We start from the raw sequence: 8,078 nt of genomic DNA on the forward strand, positions 1-8,078 counted from the left end.
CTCTCTCTCTCCTCCTGATCTCTCTCTCTCTCTCTCTCTCTCCTCCTGATCTCTCTCTCTCTCTCTCTCTCTCCTCCTGATCTCTCTCTCTCTCTCTCTCTCCTCCTGATCTCTCTCTCTCTCTCTCTCTCTCCTCCTGATCTCTCTCTCTCTCTCTCTCTCCTCCTGATCTCTCTCTCTCTCTCTCTCTCTCCTCCTGATCTCTCTCTCTCTCTCTCTCTCCTCCTGATCTCTCTCTCTCTCTCTCTCTCTCCTCCTGATCTCTCTCTCTCTCTCTCTCTCTCCTCCTGATCTCTCTCTCTCTCTCTCTCTCTCCTCCTGATCTCTCTCTCTCTCTCTCTCTCTCCTCCTGATCTCTCTCTCTCTCTCTCTCTCTCCTCCTGATCTCTCTCTCTCTCTCTCTCTCTCTCTCCTCCTGATCTCTCTCTCTCTCTCTCTCCTCTCTCTCCTCCTGATCTCTCTCTCTCTCTCTCTCTCTCCTCCTGATCTCTCTCTCTCTCTCTCTCTCTCTCCTCCTGATCTCTCTCTCTCTCTCTCTCTCTCCTCCTGATCTCTCTCTCTCTCTCTCTCTCTCTCTCTCCTCCTGATCTCTCTCTCTCTCTCTCTCTCTCTCTCTCTCCTCCTGATCTCTCTCTCTCTCTCTCTCTCTCTCTCTCCTCCTGATCTCTCTCTCTCTCTCTCTCTCTCTCCTCCTGATCTCTCTCTCTCTCTCTCTCTCTCTCCTCCTGATCTCTCTCTCTCTCTCTCTCTCTCCTCCTGATCTCTCTCTCTCTCTCTCTCTCTCTCCTCCTGATCTCTCTCTCTCTCTCTCTCTCTCTCTCTCTCTCCTCCTGATCTCTCTCTCTCTCTCTCTCTCTCTCTCCTCCTGATCTCTGTACCATTTCAGTAATGTGAATATATTGCTTGCTTTGGGGTTGCCATGATGGCATCAGCAGTCTGGTCAGGCCACATGACAAGAAGTCTATGAACAAGTCAAGAAGTCTGTGCACAGATTAGACTGTCATTTTACTGCAGCAGGTCGTGGAGCGAGAGAGGTGATCTGTAGTACACAGGAACAAGAATCTTATGGTCACATGGCAATACATTTTCTTCTGGCCATTTTGTCGATTTCTGGTTTGTGTATCTTTCACAAATGATATGAGTACTTTGCATTTGTATGCGTTGGTGAAAAAAAAAATTATATATATAATTTATTTTTTTTTTTAACAATTGCAAAAACCCCTTTAAATATGAAAACTTTTGTCGCATTTCCGTGTTTTTCTATGGAATATTCAGATAAATATGTTGATTGCAAATGTAATCTGTCATTTTGGTAATAGGTGAAGTTATGCAGCATGAATTGCATTGGCACCCCAGCAGCAATCTACCCATTTTGCTTGCTCTGGGGGTGGCACGGTAACCTTAGCAGACTAATTCTACCGGACATGGCTTCCTGTTCCCCTTTCAATGACTGTGTAATTATGAGTGAAAGTCACATGCCAAATGCTCCTGCAGCTTGATGCTACCATGGCAAGCCCAGAGCAAGCAGTCATATAAACTATGCTTAGATTTTGTAACTAGAGAATTTTTTTTCTTACCTATACTACAATATAAAGTGTAGGACTCCAATATGTCTGCCTGATCATAAATGTAGGCAGGCATGACGTATAGGATGAATCTACTGCCTTTTTATATTTGAGCACTATACGTAATTTAGTTACTATGAAGGGTTTTATCTATTTGAAGAGAAATAACATGATTTATTCCAAATGTTTAACATATGTTAATCTCTATGCTGGAAACTTGATGCCATTGCTTTATATTGCACTTAGTATTAGGCTCTTGGGGGTGTAGGATCATCACAAGGCTGATGTATGCACTAATAGGAGTTCTGTTTTACTGTACAGTCTCTATTCCAGTGTTTGTATTGCTATTCGTAGTGAATATACATGGCAGCTGTCCATGTTAATAACTAGAGATGAGCGAGCGTACTCGGAAAAGCACTACTCGCTCGAGTAATTTGCTTTATCCGAGTATCGCTGTGCTCGTCCCTGAAGATTCGGGTGCCGCTGCGGCTGACAGGTGAGTCGCAGCGGGGAGCAGGGGAGAGCGGGCAGGAGAGAGGGAGAGAAAGATCTCCCCTCCGTTCCTCCCCGCTCTCCCCTGCAGCTCCCCGCTCCGTGCCGGCACCCGAATCTTCAGGGACGAGCACAGCGATACTCGGATAAAGCAAATTACTCGAGCGAGTAGTGCTTTTCCGAGTACGCTCGCTCATCTCTATTAATAACACTATATCCTTAGTCTACATTGACATAGTAGGCTATAGTAGTCATTCTGGGGGCTAACCAGGTACATAGATGATGTTTTTTTTCTTCTTGGGACCAAATATTGAGCGTAAGTGAATCAATTTGAATTTGACCCCCACTAATAGTGTTAGCAGTACTGGTAAGGAGATGAACACTTCTGTAACCCCCCGAGAAGTCAACGTGATGGATCTTATAGGCAGTATTACAAGAAATGGTGTTGTATATGTAGCATCTTGCTTTTCATAACTTGATAGTTGTGCCAATTTTCTGCCACCTTCCATGGAGCAGGAATTTAATGCAAGTTTATAACCCTCTGTGTCACTGTCAATGCAAGCACAGCTTATGCTATCTCCACAGTATTATCTGCCAGTAATGCGTTTTACTTCCATCATTTAGAAACTATGCAGTCTTTAATCGGGTTGTACAGCATTAAAAAAAATGGCGCCACACCTGTTCACAGGGTATGTGTGATATTGCAGTCCATTCACATTAATGGAGCAGTTGTTATCTAACCCTGCCAGTTTATCCTGCATTTTTATATAGTCTATTACTGCTTCAGTATTACCTTGATGTATGTCTTCTACATTCAGTATGTGTGTGGAACAAGGCACAGTTTAAAAAGAGTGTTTTTTGTTCTTTTAATTGTTGAAACGCATCTAAAAACATGGAAAGAAAATGAAGCAACTTTACGAGTAGTCTCTATTAAGGAAAAAAAAACTTGTGAACCTAACTGTGCTTCTATGGTTATACTACCAACTTGGTACTCTAATTCTGCTCTTCACACAGTGGCAATGGAGTATCGCGTGACTACAGGAACTGACTACAACCAGGATTTGTTTGTAGTCTGTAACCATGGCGATACAGAAATCTGCAGACTCGCAGCAGGAGAATTTTTATTTTAGATGCATTACAGCAATAAAAAAAAAATGGCTGCAAAAGTATACATGTCCTATTAATATGCATCAGCTCTTAAAAGCATTGACTTAAACCTGATTTCTAAATGATAATTTCAGCGCTTGCAGTAAAGGCTGCTACAAATATATATCCATAATACACAGAAAATGAACATTAATGGTGCCTTATAAAACTGACTAAAGAGAAAAAACAAGCAAGAAGCTAAGTGTTGAGTAATTCGGTGTTAGGTTCTCTATAAGAGACTGTAGCATATCTAGTATTATAGCAGAACTTCTTTTCCTTCATGGGATAGGGATGTATTCTTCCCATTATTACATATAGCAGCTGGGGGAATCTGTCAGATACTATGTGCCCCATAAAGAAATGGGTTCTGAAATGCTGAATTCGGGGGGATGACTCTTAAAATTAAAGCCCTTTTACTCAGAACGATTATCGTTCAAACGGACAAAAATTAACAATCTCAACAATTTCTTGTTCGAACGAGCCAATGATGTATCTTCTGTATAAACAGGCTAAACAAGTGAACTTTGATGTTATTCGCTCTTTCAACGGACTTTCTTTGGAATTTCCTTGCGGTCCACTCTTGCAGCTGCTGTTGCATGTATCCTTTGCACTACATAAGCTGATGCGCAGAATAAGAGGACTAGTGCATACAGCCACAACTTTGCGAGAGGATAGTGGGGGAATGTTTAAGTATAAGGGCTTATTCACATGAGCGTATATCGGCCGCCGTTTTCACAGCCGCCTGATATACGCTACCATGTGATGCATGGGCTCGGTGTATATGCCACAATGCCATTGGGTGGGTGGGGGGGGGGACAGTTTAGCTTTGGCTGTTTGCAATAGGATTGGGTGGGATGGGGCGGAGCTAAGCTTCTGCACCCTCCCTTGCAGCCAGCAATGGGAGGGGGTGGAGCTTAGCTCCACCCCATTGCAAACAGCGGCAAGGGGGAGGAAGTTGAGCAGTCACGCTGCTAAACTACCTCCCTTCTCTGGCCGGTGGCATTGTCTCCCATAGGAGTCAATGACAGCAGCCGTAGTCCAACCAGGAAAATAGTTTCCTACCTGGCATATACTGCAGGAATATGTCTGTGATCTGATGCATTGGAATCTAATGCATCAGATGGTAGCGTATATTGTCCGGCCGTGAAAACGCTGGCCGATATACGCTCGTGTGAATAAGCCCTAAAGGTGAGTTCACACTGCGTAGAATTGCTGTGGTTTTCACGCAGAGATGCTATAGCAATGTGCAGTACAATGTAAATCAATAGGGTTTTAACAAACCTCGTTCACATACAAAGGTTATCCAAGACGTGGCCGCCCAGATACACCAGGGTCGGAGCAGTGCTTCCGCTCCAGTGCTTGTAATTGCAAGTCCAGCTCTCACTGCAAGCAATAGGAGCTGCATCTGTAACTGCAGGCGCAGCTCTCATTAATTGCAATGAGAGTTGCACTTACAATTACGAGTTCCGGTTGCTACACGGGTCGGAGCAGTGTTTCCCAGCGGCCGCTTCTTGGATAACCCCTTTAATGCGGAAAAAATCTGCAGTAGAAGTGTTTTGTTGCTGATATGGTACGGATTTTCATCTTTAAATTCATTCATTTTAAGCGAATGAACGGTGTTGTCAAAATCTGCATCAAAGTCAGAGCGCAGATTTTGGCATGGACTTTTCTTAGCTCTGTATGCAAATACCGAAAGGGCCCTTTCACACGGGTGTAAGTGGTTTTTGATCATGTAAATACACTGCGTATTTATGGACTAGAAAAACGGTCTTTACCCTCTGTACTTTTGATCAATCCACTTTTTTTTTTGTTTGTTTTTGCATATGAAAAAAAAAATCCCCACAAGAAATACCACACACAAGCCCATTGATTTTAATAGGCTATTTCGCTGTGTGATACGTACCAAGATACAATATGCTGCGTTTAGTTTTTTTTATATGACCGAAATTTGTGTGAAACCGATGCAGCTATGAATGATCCCATTGAAATGAATGGGCTCTATGCACTGTGTATCGCACGGAGTGAAGAGTGTATTTATGCTCTTTTGAATGAGCCTTAAGACTCCCATCCCTGAATTCAGTGTTTCAGATCCTGTGGGCCCATAACTCGTTTAAAGGACATCTGTCATCTCCTCTGAGCACTGTGCAAATGGGGAAAAAATGCCTATGGATCAAAATGGGATTGTATGACTGTGCCCCTAGGCAGGGAAGCCATGCCATAATATGATGAACTGTGTGCCGCAACCCTTTTCAAACGCCTGATTGGCGACGAGGCCGGGACCCAGGCCCCTAGTGATCTGACAGAGATAAGTTAACCAATATAAAAGTCCCGGAACGCTCTTTTAAAGCGATCCTCCAGCCCTGGACAAAGATGGCCGTACAATTTCTCTGGCTACCTGATGTACGCTGTGCATTAGAAAGCATTGGTAATATGACAGTACATGCGGCTCTGACTGGCGAATACTGCTCACGTGGTGCCGGTCAATCAAAGCAGGTGTAATGTCTTAGCCTAACGATGCTTACTAATGTACAGGATGCATCAGGTAGTCTGAGAAGCTGTGTGGACAAATTTACAAGATGCATGAATATGAACCCCATTCTTTTGAATGGGGTCATACACATGAGCAATTTTCTTTTTCTCTTTTATCTCCAGCAGCGCAGGGGAAAAAAATGGCACCACATCCTGTCTTCAGAACACCCCGTCCATTGTATTCAATACAGCCAGCAAAGCATGGCACGGAGTGCGAGTGCAGTATCTCCCATTGAAAACTATGGGAAACACTCCGTGATCCTCAGCTGCGGCGGAAGATTGCTACATTACTGAAGTGATGTGAGGCGGTTTTGACACAAATGCCTCACAACCGTGGGGACATCACGTTGGAGAGTGCGAAATTGGGCAGAGTTTCACAGCCCAATATTGCAATCGCTTGTGTGAAATTAGCCTCTTTGTTCATACATCTGCCAAAATACCAGATGTGCTGACTTCAGTTTGCATCACTTATTTTAAATGTAAAGAGGGGGTTAAAAAATAAATCTAACAAATGTCTTAAGACCACAGACCTTAAAGTAGCCTAAGGGCACCTTCATACCTGTGCCAACGGTCCTGGACTATTTCCTTTGTTTGACTCCTTGGAGCTGAATGTCTAAACCAGAACCGCCAGATCTGGTACAGACTGGGCCTGAAGAGCACTAAATGGACCCCATCTAGCTTCTGACCAGTATTTCATGTGAACAGAACGTCCCAATGCACATGTGAACCCGGCCTAAAGTAACCTTGTGAAAATAAAGACCTGAAAGGGGTTTTCTGGAATTAGAAACAAGGGGCTATTTTTTTTCCCCCAGAAATGGCGCTCTTCTTTCCCATCTGTTGTCTCTGGTATTGCAGCTCGTCCCCATTCAAGTGAACACTGCACTCTGGACACAGCCCAGGGGCAAGAATGGTGCTGCCTTTTGGGAACATAGTAGATGCTTGTTCCTCATCCTGAACAAATTCTTTAATTTTTGCTGGCTGTCTGTATATATTTAATTTTTGTATTTTGAAGAAAAGTAATGCACAGTAAGAAAATATATTCTATTATCATAGACTACATATATAAAATCCCAGTGATGCAAAATCTATTTTCTACAGTATTTCTATATGTAAAGAGGATTTATATACTATATATATAATGTGCCTTTATTGTGAAGTGAGGTAAGCACGGGTTAACGTGAGGCCATTGGAAGATATTACAGTGCAGGACATTTTACTTCAGATACTAAGTATTTCCAGAAGCGGCAGGGGATCTGCTGACTGCTGCACTATTTCTTAGAATTGCTAGATTCAGTTTAGTTGTTACATTCCAAAGAGGAAGAAATATCTGAAACTGCCGGGCCTATATAAGCTAATGAAATATTCATGTGTATAAAATATTTGTAAGAAATGCATGTATAAAGTATATTAAAATATGACAATTCAGACTGACGTGGTGGATTGCTTGTTTTTTACGTTTGTAAGGCCGGCTGCACACGACCTGGGCGGATTCCGCATGCTGGAGCCCGCAGCGAAATCTGACCCTGTGCCCAGCCAGCATCCATGCGTACCTGCCTTTTCTTCTTCTCTTCTGTGGATGGTCGGCTTGGTTGATTTTAAAGCCCTGCTTTTCCCCTCAGTCGCTAGGCAATGATGCAGGCACCTGTGACCTTTCCGCAATATCAATGCCGAGGGTCGGACGGCTTCCACTGAGTTCAATGGAAGCCGTCCGTGTGGAATCCGCACTAAAATAGAGCATGCTGCGAATTTTCTTTCGCAAGCAGAAAAAAAAAATAAATTTAAAAAAAAAAAAAAAAAAAAAAAAAATCACAATTTATTTCCGCTCATGTACAGGAAAAAACACTTTTGCATAGCACGCTATGGAAGGTATTTGCTGCGGAATCTGGAGGCAGACGCCCGCTCTGGATTCTGCAATGCAAATCCGTCCGTGTGCAGCCAGCCTAAAGGTGACATGTGCTTAGGGTTCATTCCTTTGGTCTGGCCTTAGCGGGTTTTGATAACTAATAGTCATATTGTATTATTTGGAATATTTTTAATGCATTAACTAACTGCTGCTACACAGGAACAGGATCGAATACAGGGAACCTGTTAGCCCCAAAATGCTGTCCATTCTACAGCCAGGATATTATAGAGCAGGAGGAGCTGAGCAGATGGATATACAGTTTAATGGGGAACTATTCAGTATAACCTGTATTTTATGATTTCCATCTGTTTATGTCCAGTGGGCGGTCCTATCAGTGATTTACAGCCAACTACCAATTATTGATAGAGGTTCAGTGGGCGGTCCTATCTGTGAATGACTGTGCATACAGAAACAGCTGTTAATGATATTACTGCCCACTGGAC

The sequence above is a fragment of the Eleutherodactylus coqui genome, chromosome 8, assembly GCF_035609145.1.
Source record: "Eleutherodactylus coqui strain aEleCoq1 chromosome 8, aEleCoq1.hap1, whole genome shotgun sequence".
Lineage (NCBI taxonomy): Eukaryota > Metazoa > Chordata > Amphibia > Anura > Eleutherodactylidae > Eleutherodactylus > Eleutherodactylus coqui.